Source organism: Ostrea edulis, chromosome 1 (genome assembly GCF_947568905.1).
Source record: "Ostrea edulis chromosome 1, xbOstEdul1.1, whole genome shotgun sequence".
NCBI lineage: Eukaryota > Metazoa > Mollusca > Bivalvia > Ostreida > Ostreidae > Ostrea > Ostrea edulis.
In genome coordinates this window covers 56,169,743-56,185,823 of record NC_079164.1, presented here as the reverse complement: position 1 = coordinate 56,185,823, position 16,081 = coordinate 56,169,743, and the positions used below count along the sequence as shown (strand labels likewise).

Here is a 16,081-nt window from a genome sequence, read left to right as displayed (position 1 = left end):
ACCTATGATATGAATATCAAGCCATTTCAATGAAGAACAAAAAAATTAGACTGATTCCAAAGTTAGTGTACAAATTTTGTAATGCATGCCCTCATGAAAATATTTTGCTGAAAATTTGCTGAAAGATATCTGAAACAAATCTGAAACGTTGCTTACTGAAATTTTTCTTGCTGAATCAATGCTGAACATGTTTCAGCATATATGCTGAAACACCTTGAGCATTGCTGAAACATTTCTTAATTACTGAAACATTGCTTACTGAAATGTTTCTTGCTGAATCAATGCTGAACATGTTTCAGTACATATGCTGAAACACCTTGAGCATTGCTGAAACATTTCTTAATTACTGAAACATTCAGACAAGTTGCTGAGACAGTCTGAAACATCAATTAAAATTGCTGAGTTCCATCTGAAACATTCAAATTGCTGAAACTGTCTGAAACTCTGCAATATTGCGACAACTTATCATGCTGAGAAAAGACAAATTCCTTGGAGATAAATTATTTAAACTATAATCATAATATATGACATGACAATGAAATCAAACCATCATGGACATTATATAATACAAAACAAATTAACTATGCCCATGTTTGTGTCTGTGTATACACTTTAACACTTCATCAAAAATATTAGTCTCGATTATGGTCATCACAGGCATCTATACTGTAGCAATTCTGTTGTAACAGTTTTTGGTACTTTTTGGAGTTGATCATTATTTAAGTCCATTTACTAAACAAGATATAGTTCCAATCATGGTCATCACAGGCAGATCTATTAGATTAATCTGCAACTATAATTCTGTTGCAACAGATTTTGGCACTCTACAGTGTGTTAATTCACAAATTTTCTGTTGTTGAACATGTTGAATGGAAGTTTCCTTAAAAAATAAAACTCAGCACAAGCCACTCCCTCCAGAATGTACAGTTCCGACTCCTTCCTCTTCCCAATTTATAAAGAGTCAGCCTGCTTATTATCTACTAAGAAGTTCTCCTAAGAATGACTTACTGAAAAAATATAATAACAATATATGAATATATTAATTAGAGGCTCCATAACAATACCATCACACAGTCCTACATTTCAAGCAAATTCTTGAGTATCTATTGCTGTATTACTCATGCTGTATATTTGATTTATAATCGTAATTCAGGTCTAATGACGTAATATTTCAATGTATGAATTCAAGAGCATTTTGTGTCATAGATATACTTAAACTGCTTTACCATAGTATATTTTTGCAATTGGAATCAAATACAAAACTGCATTAAGCATTTTCTGAATTTTTCAACCTACGAGACGTTGTGAAAGTATGGAAGAATGGCACTAGCAAGAGATTGCGAAATTGTGTTGAGAAAATTCGGGTCGTCGTAACTTTGTCGTTTTACAATTACAACGTGTGTAATCCCTACTTGTTATAACTGTGGGCAGTGAAATTCATTTGTGCATTTAGCTTGAAATCTTTACACACTGTTACATAAGAAAACATGGGTGTCCTAGGCCTAACAAAAATCGAAAAATCGGCGACTTTCATTAGACAGTCACCTCTACTTCAAAATTGAAACCAAGTGCCATTTATTTATATGACTGTCATTTTCAATCATAATTTAAGCCTATATTATTTTGGTTTTGAAACTTACATGTTAAGTAAGGCAGAATCTTCTCACTGCACTGCCCCTCCGGCCTCCATCTTCTGTGTTTTCTTCCGATGTTGACGGAAGTTGTCAATCAATTACAAAGTATTAAAAAAATCGATAAATAAAATTTATAGGAGAAATATTGGAATATATCCTTTATTTTAAGAGCTATAATACTTTTGACAATATTTTTTTTAAACATTTGTAAACTGGTTCCCCGCTGATCGATGTTACCTACATACGAAATAGGCGAGGTCGATAAGGGTACCAGTTTAATATTCATCGCAGACGGAAGTATTGCACGCGGGAAAAAGTTCGTTTGATCAACAGCCATACGCCATCGTTGTATGAGTGGGTGAAGATGAATTTAATGCGATTCCACTCTCCTGTATAAAGGATCCAAGAAAAGATTTTAGTAAATACCTTGAGGGAGAATGCATAAGCATGAAAACCTCCAGATCTTGGTTTCCCTGGCCTGAATCTTCGACGCCATTTTGTTAGCAGTTCGAGGTATGAATTTTTGTGTTAATGTTAACCTAATAGTCCTATTAAGTGCCTGTACTATGTAAAAATTAGAACTTTCGATCACATAAATTTGAAGCATTCCATGTTGAATTAATTAAGATCATGAATTTATATGAACTTCGATCATTATTTATAAGATTAAACACATTGTTAAGTTTACAATGTACATGTATGCTAGTATAATTTCAGATGGATTCAAGCAAATTAAGAAGTGGATTATCCTAAGAATTCGTTGGATACAGACAAGGCCTATAGATCTATATGAAAATCAGAATGATTACCTCATAGTGGACTATAAGGCCTACAACATGCAACAGCTAGCTATTTCTAATCAGAGAGGTGGGAAGACCCGGTAGGATGTAATACCAAGTAAACAGTAAATGGAAATTTAAATTATAAAAAAGGTAGTGCCTGAAAAAGACAATTTAAGACTTGATATTTTGAATGAAAAATAAAAATTGAAATATATTTGTCTCGATTATTTTTTAAAGTATATTGCAGGATGAAAAGCTAGCATATCCTTGCTGAATAAGTGCTGTAACATTGCTGAATAGGTGGGGTATTATTGCTGAAACGGCACTGAATAATTGCTGAAACGGCACTGAATATTTGCTGAGACAGCACTGAATAATTGCTGAAACAGTACTTAATATTTGCTGAAACAGTACTTAATATTTGCTGAAACAGCACTGAATAATTGCTGAAACAGTGCTGAATAATTGCTGAAACAGTACTTAATATTTGCTGAAACAGTGCTGAATAATTTCTGAAACAGTGCTGAATAATTGCTGAAACGGCACTGAATAATTGCTGAATATTTCTGAAACCTTGCTTACTTATAGTTTGAAAACTGTATGAAACATTGCTGAAATTTTGGCTGAAACATCACTCGCAATTGGCTGAAACACCAAGTCTGAAACATGCCTGGAATGTTCCAATTACAGGCATGTTTCAGACTTTTGTTTCAGACTTGATTCAGATAGACAATTCTGGAATGTTTCAGGAAAATTTCAGAAATGTTTCAGGAAAATTTCAGACTAAAATTTTCATGAGGGTGTGCACGCGCATGCGTGCGTGTGCAGACAAAATAACTATTATTATTCATATCTATAAATGATATACTACCATCCTATTTAGGTTTCATATCAATCCCTTTAATATTCTGATTTTCCATTTTTTGTACCAAAATGGCAGTGCACATGCGTGCAGGTGCATGCTCGTGCAGACAAAATGACTATCACTATGCACATCTACAAGCGCTATACTATCATCCCGGTAAGTTTCATATCAATCCCTTTTGTAGTTTCTGAGAACACTACCGGATAAAAAAGTACCGGAGAAAAAGAATAATAACTAGAAACTCATTACTAGTAATGAGTAGGTCTTCCGTTAGACCACTTCCGGTAAAGAGCTTTCTGTTCCTACGAAAACCATTTAAATATATCAGAAAATGTGCCTTAACAATGAATGAGAAATATATTATCGAATTTTTTACTCATTTCTCGTAACTTCCGGTGATGACCGGAAGTACTTTTATGATGCGTTTTCCTATAAATGACAGCGACTCTTTACTGTCTATATTCCCTGAAAATTTCACGTCTCTATCTGAAAGAGTTCTCAAGAGAAAGAAGTAGACTAAAGAAAGAAAAAGTAGTAGGTTACTACCGACCGGAAGTCAATTTTGAAAAACAAAATGATCCAAACTCTAGAAGTTGATACTTTTATTATGACATGTGAAAATCATATGAAAGACTTCAAATATACGCGAGATTTATGGTGACAAAGAGATGAAAAGTAAAAAGGTATTTTATCAAGAAACCGGAAGTAGTTGTTTTGACTATCAACGGAGTCAATATTCTTTTGACACTTTGAAAGAGAGTTAATAAACTAGTATAGGTTTCAATTTAAAGGAAAAAGTTTGAAATTTGCGATTCTTTCCATCACTTCCGGTGACGACAGGAAGTGACGGTCGACATGTTCAGCCCTCTACTGCACGACTGCAAACGGAGATTTATAATTCCTGAATAATTGATGAACCTATATTTTACCTTTTCCAAGAAAAATGCTGGACAAAATTCCTTTTGAGAAACAGAAAATCGGCCATATTATCCGACCGGAAGTGAATTTTGTAAAAACAAAAATAGTTATAGGAAGGTCCTTTCATAAGACATTATTCCTGAAAATTTCAAGAAAATCTATCCACCATCTCTGAGAAATCACTCGAAGAAATCGGAAAATCTACATTTTTCAAATACTTCCGGTATAGACCGGAAGTGACGGACGAAAAAATTGAATGTATGTGTACAATGGACTAATGTTAGTTGATCAACTCTACAAGTTTCAAGCGTCTATCTATATTCATTATTGAGAAACTGAAAAAACTAGGTTTGAATATGTCCACCCCATATCTCACGACCGGAAGTGAATTTTACAAAACTATTTAAATTTACACTAGACATTTATAATGTCTATAACATATGTAAAATTCAAATCATTAACTTGTTTTATGACCGAGATTTATGGCACTGAAAAATGAGAGAATGAATAGTTTTTCTTTCATATAACCGGAAGTTGGAGATTCAACTTCTGGTGGGGTCAATAGTTTTTGAGAATTAAAACGAGACCTAATAAACCGATATAGGTTTCAATTTGAAAGAAAAAAGTTTGAAATTTATGATTTATTAATCACTTCCGGTGACGACCGGAAGTGACGGCCGACATTCTTACCCCCCTACTGCACCCCTACAAAGTGAGATCTATTAACTCTGAAATTTTGGTGACTCTATCTTTTACCGTTTCTGAAAAAAACGATTGACAACGAAAACAGCTCATAAGCCGTATTTGCTGACCGGAAGTGAATTTTGCAAAAATATTTGACGTTACTTTAGACATTTATAGTGACTATAATATAAGTAAAACTCAACTCATTATCTAGTTTCATGACCGAGAATTATGGCACTGAAAAATGAGAGAATGAATAGTCTTTCTTTGATACAACCGGAAGTTGGAGATTCAACTTCCGGTGGGGTCAACATTTTTTGAGAATTAGAACGAGATATAGTAAACCAAAGTAGGTTTCAATTTGAAAGAAAAAAGTTTGAAATTGATGATTTATTTGATCACTTCCGGTGACGACCGGAAATGACGGCGACAAAAAATATTACGTGCATGCACCATAGAGAAAATAGATCTATCATCCCTGAAAGTTTCATTCGATTATCTTTAGTGGTTTTCAAGTTTACCCCCGGACAAAGTTTCTTTCAAAAACCGGAAAATCGGACGTATCTGACGAACGGAAGTGAATTTTGAAAAAATTAAAAAAACGCCTCGAGGTACCATCGTGAAACCTGTGAAAGTTTCAGGAAAATCCATCCAACGGTCTCGGAGACGAAAGGGAAAAAAAAAAAATAATAATAATAACTAGAAACTCATTACTAGTAATGAGTAGGTCTTCCGTTTGTTCACTTCCGGTAAAGAGTTTTCTGATCCTACAAAAACCATTCAAATATATCAGAGAATGTACTTTAACAATAAATGAGAAGTGTATTATCGAATTTTTTACTCATTTCTTGTAACTTCCGGTGTCGACCGGAAGTACTATTCAGATGTGTTTTCCTATAAATGACAGCGACTCTTTACTGTCTATATTCCCTGAAAATTTCACGTCTCTATCTGAAAGAGTTCTCAACAAAAAGAAGTAGACTAAAGAAAGAGAAAGTAGTAGGTTACTACCGACCGGAAGTCAATTTTGAAAAACAAAATCATCAAAACTCTAGAAGTTGATAGTTTTTAAAAATTAAGACATGTGAAAATCATATGAAAGACTTCAAATATAAGCGAGATTTATGGGGAGAAAGAGACAAAAAGAAAAAAGGTATTTTATGAAGAAACCGGAAGTAGTTGTTTTGACTACCGACAGACTCAATATTCTTTTGACACTTTGAAAGAGAGTTAATAAACTAGTATAGGTTTCAATTTGAAAGAAAAAGTTTGAAATTTGCGATTCCTTCAATCACTTCCGGTGACGACAGGAAGTGACGGTTCAACCCCCTACTGCACGCTTATAAACGGAGATTGATTATCCCTGAATATTTGATGAACCTATATTTTACCTTTTCCAAGAAAAATGCTGGACAAAATTCATTTTGAGAGACAGAATATCGGCCATATTTTTCGACCGGAAGTGAATTTTGTAAAAACAAAAATAATTATAGCAAGGTCATTTCATAAGACATTATTCCTGAAAATTTCAAGAAAATATATCCAGCCATCTCTGAGAAATCACTCGAAGAAATCGGAAAATCGACATTTTTTAAAACACTTCCGGTATAGACCGGAAGTGACGGACGAAAAAATTGAATGTATGTGTACAATGGACTAATGTTAGTTAATCAACTCGACAAGTTTCAAGCGTCTATCTATATTCATTATTGAGAAACTGAAAAAACAAGGCTTCAATATATCCACCCCATATCTCACGACCGGAATTGAATTTTACAAAAATATTTAAGTATACTCTAGACATGTATAGTGTCTATAACATATGTAAAATTCAAATCATTAACTTGTTTTATGACCGAGATTTATGGCACTGAAAAATGAGAGAATGAATAGTCTTTCTTTGATATAACCGGAAGTTGGAGATTCAACTTCCGGTGGGGTCAACATTTTTTGATAATTAGAACGAGACCTAATAAACCAATATAGGTTTCAATCTGAAAGAAAAAAGTTTGAAATTTATGATTTATTAATCACTTCCGGTGACGACCGGAAGTGACGGCCGACATTCTTAACCCCCTACTGCACGCCTACAAAGTAAGATCTATTAACTCTGAAAATTTGATGACTGTATCTTTAACCGTTTCTGAGAAAAACGCTGTACAACGAAAACAGCTAATAAGCCGTATTTGCCGACCGGAAGTGAATTTTACAAAAATATATAAAGTTACTCTAGACATTTATAGTGACTATAATATATGTAAAACTCAACTCATTAACTAGTTTCATGACCAAGATTTATGGCACTGAAAAATGAGAGAATTAATAGTCTTTCTTTGATATATCCGGAAGTTGGAGATTCAACTTCCGGTGGGATCAACATTTTTTGAGAATTAGAACTAGACCTAGTAAAACGATATAGGTTTCAATTTGAAAGAAAAAAGTTTGAAATTGATGATTTATTTAATCACTTCCGGTGACGACCGGAAGTGATGGCGACAAAAAATATTACGTGCATGCACCATAGAGAAGATAGATCTGTCATCCCTGAAAGTTTCATTCGATTATCTTTTGTGGTTTTCAAGTTTACCCCTGGACAAAGTTTCTTTCAAAAACCGGAAAATCGGACGTATCTGACGAACGGAAGTGAATTTTGAAAAAATGAAAAAAATGCCTCGAGGTACCATCGTTGTCTATAACCTGTGAAAGTTTCAGGAAAATCCATCCAACGGTTTAGGAGACGAAAGGAAAAAAAAAAAAAATAATAATAACTAGACACGATCTCGTTGCGAGCAACGAGTAGGTCTTCCGTCCGATTTGTTGATGCACTCGGAGTTAAAAAAGAAAAAAAAAGACAAATGAGTCCCAATTTAGTTTCCGACTTTAAGACACTTTAGATATAATCAATTTTTCATATCATAAGCTTCTGAAGCAAAGTTGCGGTGAAATTCGTTTGAAATTCGACTCTCCAGGCGAGCCATAAGGCCCGCGGGCCTATTTCTTGATGTCATTTGTTAGCCCTCTATAGACTCAACAACTTTAGTTCTATATGTCTTTACAAAATATTTACCTGTAAAAAGTTATTGAGATCGACCGATATCGACAAAAAATCGACTCTACAGGCGAGCCATTAGGACCATAGGCCTATTTCTTGATATCAATCGATAGATCTCGATAAACTGAACAACTTTTGTTCAATATGTTTTTACAAAATATTTACGAGTTACAAGTTTTTGAAATCGACTGATATCGACAAAAATCGACTCTACAGGCGAGCTGTTAGGCTCGCGGCCTATTTCTTGATATGAAGCGATAAATCTCGATAAACTGAACAACTTTTGTTCAATATCTCTTAACAAAATATTTACCAGTAAAAAGTGACGGAGATTGACTAATATCGACAGAAATTCGACTCTACAGGTGAGCTAAAATGTCCGCGGGCCTATTTCTTGATATCAGTCCACAGATCTCGATGAACTGAACAACTTTTGTTCTACATGTTTTAACAAAATATTTACCAGTAAAATGTTATTGATATCGACAGTATCGACGGAAATTCGACTTACCAGGTGAGCCAAAAGGCTCGCAGGCCTATTTTTGATATAGTTCAATAGAAGTCGATAAACTGAACAACTTTTGTTCTACATGTCTTTACAAAATATTTATTGGTAAAAAGTTACCGATATCGACTGATATCGACAAAAAACCGACGCTTCAGGCGAGCCATGAAGCCCTTATTATGTAACATACATGACCTACTTTTTGATTTAATGAGATCAAGCTCGTTGAGATGAACATATCCGCTTCTATGACTTATTACAAAATATTAATAATTTCTGAGATATTCTCATAAACCTTTGGACCCTTCTGGGCCCCTAATTTAAAGGGTCAGCCCCTTTTGCTTGATATCGTAAGAAAGGTCATGACATTTCAAACATTTTTTGTTCAACAAGTATTTAGAAATTCTTTACTGTTCTCGAGTTATTTCTAGAAGTAATTTTTAGGGGCCAAACTGTAGCTCCCTAACGGGGCCACATAGGGTAAAACCGAAACATGCATATTGTTCAGATCATCATTCTGAACAACTTTTGTTCTTTATTGCTTTTCAAAATATTTGTCGTTTTCGAGATACAAGGGGTAAAAAATTTATGGTTTTGGCCCTTAAAATCCCTTATTACGTAACATATGACCTAAATTTTTATATGAATAGATTTGGATTGTTGAGATAAACATTTTTTGTTCTTTGACTTATACCAAAATATTAACGATTTTTGAGATATTTGATCTAGACTTTGAGCCCTTCTAGATCCCTAATTGAAGGGGCTAGCCCCTAAATCTTGATATTTTCGAAAAGATCTCGTAAATGTGCACAACTTTTGTTCTACATGTTTTAACAAAATATTTGCAAGAAAAAAGATATTGGAGATCAAAGGTCAAAAATCGCCGAAATCGACGAAAAATTTTGGCATCCATTTTTTCAGGTCCAGGCGAGCTTTTAGGCAAATCGCCTCCGGTAAAATCGAATCCCCCACAAATCTTCTAAAATGTTTACTCTATCTTGTATAGAAATTTCAAGACTCTAGCTTCAAAACTAACGGAGGAGATGTGTGGACAACAAGGCCCTTCAAAAAGTCACTAAAAGAGAGATAACTCCTGACCGGAAGTGACGTCAAGCACGAAATTTTGCAAGCAAAGTCTCGTCACCAAAAGACATCTTTCCTGAAAATTTCGTGAAAATCGATCGAGAAATGGCTGAGAAAAACGCGTGTACTACCAAGGAAAATAATAATAATAATAATAATGAAGAAGAAGAACGCGAACAATAATAGTAAGGTCTTCCGCAGGAGACGGAAGACCTTAATAATAAATAAACAGTAGAATCACTAGAAGGTCTTCCGTTGGAAACGGAAGACCTTAATAAAGAGTAGAATCACTAGAAGGTCTTCCGTTGGAGACGGAAGACCTTAATAATAACTAGTAATCCTAATTGTTCGCGAACAATTAGAAGGCTTTCCACCTACAATGATTTAAAAAGAGATATTTAAGAATATTTAAAAGACTTTGAAAATAAAAAATAAATTTTTTACGATGACCTTGACCTTTGACCTTGACCTGATTTTGAAGGTCAAAGGTCATCAGTCTTAATGCAAGTGATCCCATGTCTTTATCTATATTAATAATGTGAAGGCTATAAGCTTAAAACATGTTAATCAAGACATTCAGGGGCAATAATTTGTTCAGGGGTTTTTGGTTACTTTCTGTTAGCTTCTCAATGCTAAAAATACGTTGAAAGACCTTGAAAATGAAAAAAAAAAATTTTGATGATGACTTTAACCTTTGACCTTGACCTCATTTTGAAGGTCAAAGGTCATCGGTCTTAATACAAGTGATCCCATGTCTCTAACTAAATTAATATAAAAGTTATAGGCTTAGATAATAATATTGGAGACTTTCAGGGGCAATAACTATGCTTAAGGGTTTTCGTATCCCTTTGACTATTTTTCTTTGCAAGACGGTTTTACTGTGAATTCATTAGTGAAGGTTTCGTGTCTCTATGACTTCCCATTAAGTAGGAGTAGCGATAACAAGGTTTTCGACGCAAGTCTCCGAAATTCAGAGGAGGGTCAAAGTTCAAAGTTGAAATGCATACTATCAAAACCAATCAAGAAGTCAATACTTACCCATATAATATCTCAACGCTATCTTAAGCAGGAAAGAGAGTATAAAAAGTGCTATTTTTTTTCTCTTTTCTGATGACCTTGACATTTGACCTTGACCTAATTTTCAAGGTCAAAGGTCACCGATTGTATTCCAGTTGGTCCCATGTCTCTACGACAAACCGTTCTCAAGTTCGACATGTTTTACAAATAAATCGCAAAACATAAAGAGGCATTAACTCCCCTTAGGGGACATTGAATCCCTTCATTTTAAATTCTTCGCTTCTACTAATTACCCTCTATGTTTTAGAAAAGGTTTTATCCTTCTATCATTTATGGTTACAAAGTAGAAGCGCTAACAATGATTTCTGCGAAAGGTCCAATAACTCCGTAAGGGGTCAAAGGTCAATTAGGCAGGGTGAACTGTATTCGTTTCTCAAGAAGTACTATATGATGAACTATAAAGTTTTTCGATAAGTCTTAAGACGAAAATTTTTTTTGACGGCAGGAAAATAATAATAACTAGTAATCCTAATTGTTCGCGAACAATTAGAGGTCTTTCCACCTTTTCTGGATTTGTTTCTTGACCTTCAATCTTGATCCATTCTTCAGTAGGGCAAATGAGGCCAAAAAACTTTCAAGTCAATGTAAACTTGGAAAACTTTCAGGGGCCATAACTATTTAAAGGGGTTGGTGAATCTTTTCGCACTGAATAGATTGAAGAGTCTACTAAATCAGTACAAAACATTAATGATTAAGGTTTGGTATCTCCAGGGTTAACGGTTTCGAAGGACTAGTGATAACAAGCTTTATTTGTAAGATGGGCAATAATTTTTAAAGGAGCCCGGCTTAAGGGCCAAGAAAGATGTTTTAATTGGTTTTAAAAGAACATACTAATGATGCAATGAAAAATGATGTATGTTGAAAGACAAAAGAGATATAAAAAGAGCTAAATTCTCAATATTTGAAGTAACTTTGACCTTTGACCTTTACATAATATTCAGGGTCAAAGGTCAATGATCACATTGCAGTTGGTCCCATGTTTATATGATTATCCGTTTAAAAGTTAACGATTAGCACAAACACATAAAAGGGCAATAACTCATATAAGGGGTCAGCGGATTCTTTCACACTGAATATGTTGAAGTTGTGCTTTGAGAAACCGAAGACATTGGTGAAGGTTTGGTGTCTCTATGGTCTATGGTTTCAAAGGGGTAGCAATAACAAGGTTAATACTGTAAGGGGCAATAACTTTTAAAGGGGTCAGTCTTAGGGTACAGGTATCAAATCTTTAAAATGGATTTAAAAGGACATACTAAATATTCAATTATATGTAGTATATGTTGAAAGACAAAAGAGATCTAAAAAGAGCTAAATTTCTCATATTTTGAATGACCTTGACCTTTGACCTTGACATAAATTAAAAGGTCAAAGAATGGAGATTCTAATGCAGTTGGTCCCATGTCTCTAGGATAAATGGTTTTAAATTTTTTCAATTATTTGTAAATATCAAAAACTTTCAGGGGCAATAACTCATAAAAGGGGTCGAAGAATCATTTCGCAATGAATAGATTGAAGACTCTCCTTGACTAGTCGAAGACATTGGTGAAGGTTTGGTATCTTTACGGTGTACGGTTTCGGAGGAGTAGCGATAACAAGGTTAATACTCTAAGGGGCAATAACTTTTAAAGTGGTCAGTCTTAAGGTACAGGAATTAAATCTTTACAATAGATTTAAAAGGACATACTAAAGATGCAATGATATGTAGTATATGTTGAAAGACAAAAGAGATATAAAAAGAGCTAAATTTCTCATATTTTGAATGACCTTGACCTTTGACCTTGACATAAATCAAAAGGTCAAAGGATGAAGATTCTAATGCAGTTGGTCCCATGTCTCTAGGATAAATGGTTTTAAATTTTTTCAATTATTTGTAAAAATCAAAAACTTTCAGGGGGCAATAACTCATAAAAGGGGTCGAAGAATCATTTCGCAATGAATAGATTGAAGAGTCTCCTTGACTAGTCGAAGACATTGGTGAAGGTTTGGTATCTTTACGGTGTACGATTTCGGAGGAGTAGCGATAACAAGCTTTTATTGCAAAAGGGGCAATAACTCCTTGAGGGGTCAAAGTTCATATACGCAGGGTGAACTGCCAAAATGTTTTAAGGAGTACATTCTTATGGACTATAAATCTTTTCGATAAATCTTCAAACTCAAAATCACGGGGAGGAAAAATAATAATAATAATAATAATAATAATAACTAGTAATCCTAATTGTTCGAGAACAATTAGAGGTCTTTCCACCTTTTCTGGATTTGTTTCTTGACCTTCAATCTTGATCCATTCTTCAGTAGGTCAAATGAGGCCAAAAAACTTTCAAGTCAATGTAAACTTGGAAAACTTTCAGGGGTCATAACTATTTAAAGGGGTTGGTGAATCTTTTCGCACTGAATAGATTGAATAGTCTACTAAATCAGTACAAAACATTAATGATTAAGGTTTGGTATCTCCAGGGTTAACATTTTCGAAGGACTAGTGATAACAAGCTTTATTTGTAAGATGGGCAATAATTTTTAAAGGAGCCCGGCTTAAGGGCCAAGAAAGATGTTTTAATTGGTTTTAAAAGAACATACTAATGATGCAATGAAAAATGATGTATGTTGAAAGACAAAAGAGATATAAAAAGAGCTAAATTCTCAATATTTGAAGTAACTTTGACCTTTGACCTTTACCTAATATTCAGGGTCAAAGGTCAATGATCACATTGCAGTTGGTCCCATGTTTCTATGATTATCCGTTTAAAAGTTAACGATTGGCACAAACACATAAAAGGGCAATAACTCATATAAGGGGTCAGCGGATCATTTCACACTGAATATGTTGAAGTTGTGCTTTGAGAAACTGAATACATTGGTGAAGGTTTGGTGTCTCTATGGTCTATGGTTTCAAAGGGGTAGCGATAACAAGGTTAATAATGTAAGGGGCAATAACTTTTAAAGGGGTCAGTCTTAGGGTACAGGTATCAAATCTTTAAAATGGATTTAAAAGGACATACTAAAGATTCAATTATATGTAGTATATGTTGAAAGACAAAAGAGATCTAAAAAGAGCTAAATTTCTCATATTTTGAATGACCTTGACCTTTGACCTTGACATAAATTAAAAGGTCAAAGAATGGAGATTCTAATGCAGTTGGTCCCATGTCTCTAGGATAAATGGTTTTAATTTTTTTTAATTATTTGTAAAAATGAAAAACTTTCAGGGGCAATAACTCATAAAAGGGGTCGAAGAATCATTTCGCAATGAATAGATTGAAGACTCTCCTTGACTAGTCGAAGACATTGGTGAAGGTTTGGTATCTTTACGGTGTACGGTTTCGGAGGAGTAGCGATAACAAGGTTAATACTCTAAGGGGCAATAACTTTTAAAGTGGTCAGTCTTAAGGTACAGGAATTAAATCTTTACAATAGATTTAAAAGGACATACTAAAGATGCAATGATATGTAGTATATGTTGAAAGACAAAAGAGATATAAAAAGAGCTAAATTTCTCATATTTTGAATGACCTTGACCTTGACATAAATCAAAAGGTCAAAGGATGAAGATTCTAATGCAGTTGGTCCCATGTCTCTAGGATAAATGGTTTTAAATTTTTTCAATTATTTGTAAAAATCAAAAACTTTCAGGGGCAATAACTCATAAAAGGGGTCGAAGAATCATTTCGCAATGAATAGATTGAAGAGTCTCCTTGACTAGTCGAAGACATTGGTGAAGGTTTGGTATCTTTACGGTGTACGATTTCGGAGGAGTAGCGATAACAAGCTTTTATTGCAAAAGGGGCAATAACTCCTTGAGGGGTCAAAGTTCATATACGCAGGGTGAACTGCCAAAATCTTTTAAGGAGTACATTCTTATGGACTATAAATCTTTTCGATAAATGTTGAAACTCAAAATCACGGGGAGGAAAAATAATAATAATAATAATAATAATAACTAGTAATCCTAATTGTTCACGAACAATTAGAGGTCTTTCCACCTTTTCTGGATTTGTTTCTTGACCTTCAATCTTGATCCATTCTTCAGTAGGTCAAATGAGGCCAAAAATCTTTCAAGTCAATGTAAACTTGGAAAACTTTCAGGGGCCATAACTATTTAAAGGGGTTGGTGAATCTTTTCGCACTGAATAGATTGAAGAGTCTACTAAATCAGTACAAAACATTAATGATTAAGGTTTGGTATCTCCAGGGTTAACGGCTTCGAAGGACTAGTGATAACAAGCTTTATTTGTAAGATGGGCAATCATTTTTAAAGGAGCCCGGCTTAAGGGCCAAGAAAGAAGTTTTAATTGGTTTTAAAAGAACATACTAATGATGCAATGAAAAATGATGTATGTTGAAAGACAAAAGAGTATAAAAAGAGCTAAATTCTCAATATTTGAAGTGACATTGACCTTTGACCTTTACCTAATATTCAAGGTCAAAGGTCAATGATCACATTGCAGTTGGTCCCATGTTTCTATGATTATCCGTTTAAAAGTTAACGATTAGCACAAACACATAAAAGGGCAATAACTCACATGAGGGGTCAGCGGATCCTTTCACACTGAATAGGTTGAAGGTCTGCTTTGAGAAACCGAAGACATTGGTGAAGGTTTGGTGTCTCTACGGTCTATGGTTTCAGAGGAGTAGCGATAACAAGGTTAATTCTGTAAGGGGCAATAACTTTTAAAGGGGTCAGTCTTAAGGTACAGGAATTAAATCTTTAAAATGGATTTAAAAGGACATACTAAAGATGCAATGATATGTAGTATATGTTGAAAGACAAAAGAGATATAAAAAAAGCTAAAATTCTCATATTTTGAATGACCTTGACCTTTGACCTTGACATAAATTAAAAGGTCAAGGAATGGAGATTCTAATGTAGTTGGTCCCATGTCTCTAGGATAAATGGTTTTAAATTTTTTTAATTATTTGTAAAAATCAAAAACTTTCAGGGGCAATAACTCATAAAAGGGGTCGAAGAATCTTTTCGCAATGAATAGATTGAAGAGTCTCCTTGACTAGTCGAAGACATTGGTGAAGGTTTGGTGTCTCTACGGTCTATGGTTTCAGAGAAGTAGTGATAACAAGGTTAATTCTGTAAGGGGCAATAACTTTTAAAGGGGTCAGTCTTAAGGTACAGGAATAAAATCTTTATAATGGATTTAAAAGGACATACTAAGGATGCAATTATATGTAGTATATGTTGAAAGACAAAAGAGATATAAAAAGAGCTAAATTTCTCATATTTTGAATGACCTTGACCTTTGACCTTGACATAAATGAAAAGGTCAAGGGATAAAGATTCCAATGCAGTTGGTCCCATGTCTCTAGGATAAATGGTTTTAAAATTTTTTAAGTATTTGTAAAAATCAAAAACTTCCAGGGGCAATAACTCATAAAAGGGGTTGAAGAATCTTTTCGCAATGAATAGATTGAAGAGTCTCCTTGAATAGTTGAAGACATTGGTGAAGGTTTGGTGTCTCTACGGTCTATGGTTTC

General features: G+C 34.2%; 1 protein-coding gene and 2 long non-coding RNA genes across 4 annotated transcripts in view; 2 read left to right on the top strand and 1 right to left on the bottom strand.

The window, feature by feature from the left end:
• Nucleotides 1-16,081, top strand: part of LOC130051844 (ester hydrolase C11orf54 homolog) — a 227,025-nt gene that overhangs the window by 40,455 nt on the left and 170,489 nt on the right. The gene's annotated exons all lie outside the window — the stretch shown is intronic.
• On the bottom strand, nucleotides 497-1,745 carry LOC130051883 (uncharacterized). The gene is made up of 2 exons (XR_008800147.1): nucleotides 1,641-1,745; nucleotides 497-1,007 (listed from the first exon to the last, which is right to left on the bottom strand). It is a non-coding gene; the product is annotated as an uncharacterized LOC130051883 (long non-coding RNA).
• LOC130051913 (uncharacterized) lies at nucleotides 1,923-11,029 on the top strand. The gene is made up of 2 exons (XR_008800179.1): nucleotides 1,923-2,147; nucleotides 2,352-11,029. It is a non-coding gene; the product is annotated as an uncharacterized LOC130051913 (long non-coding RNA).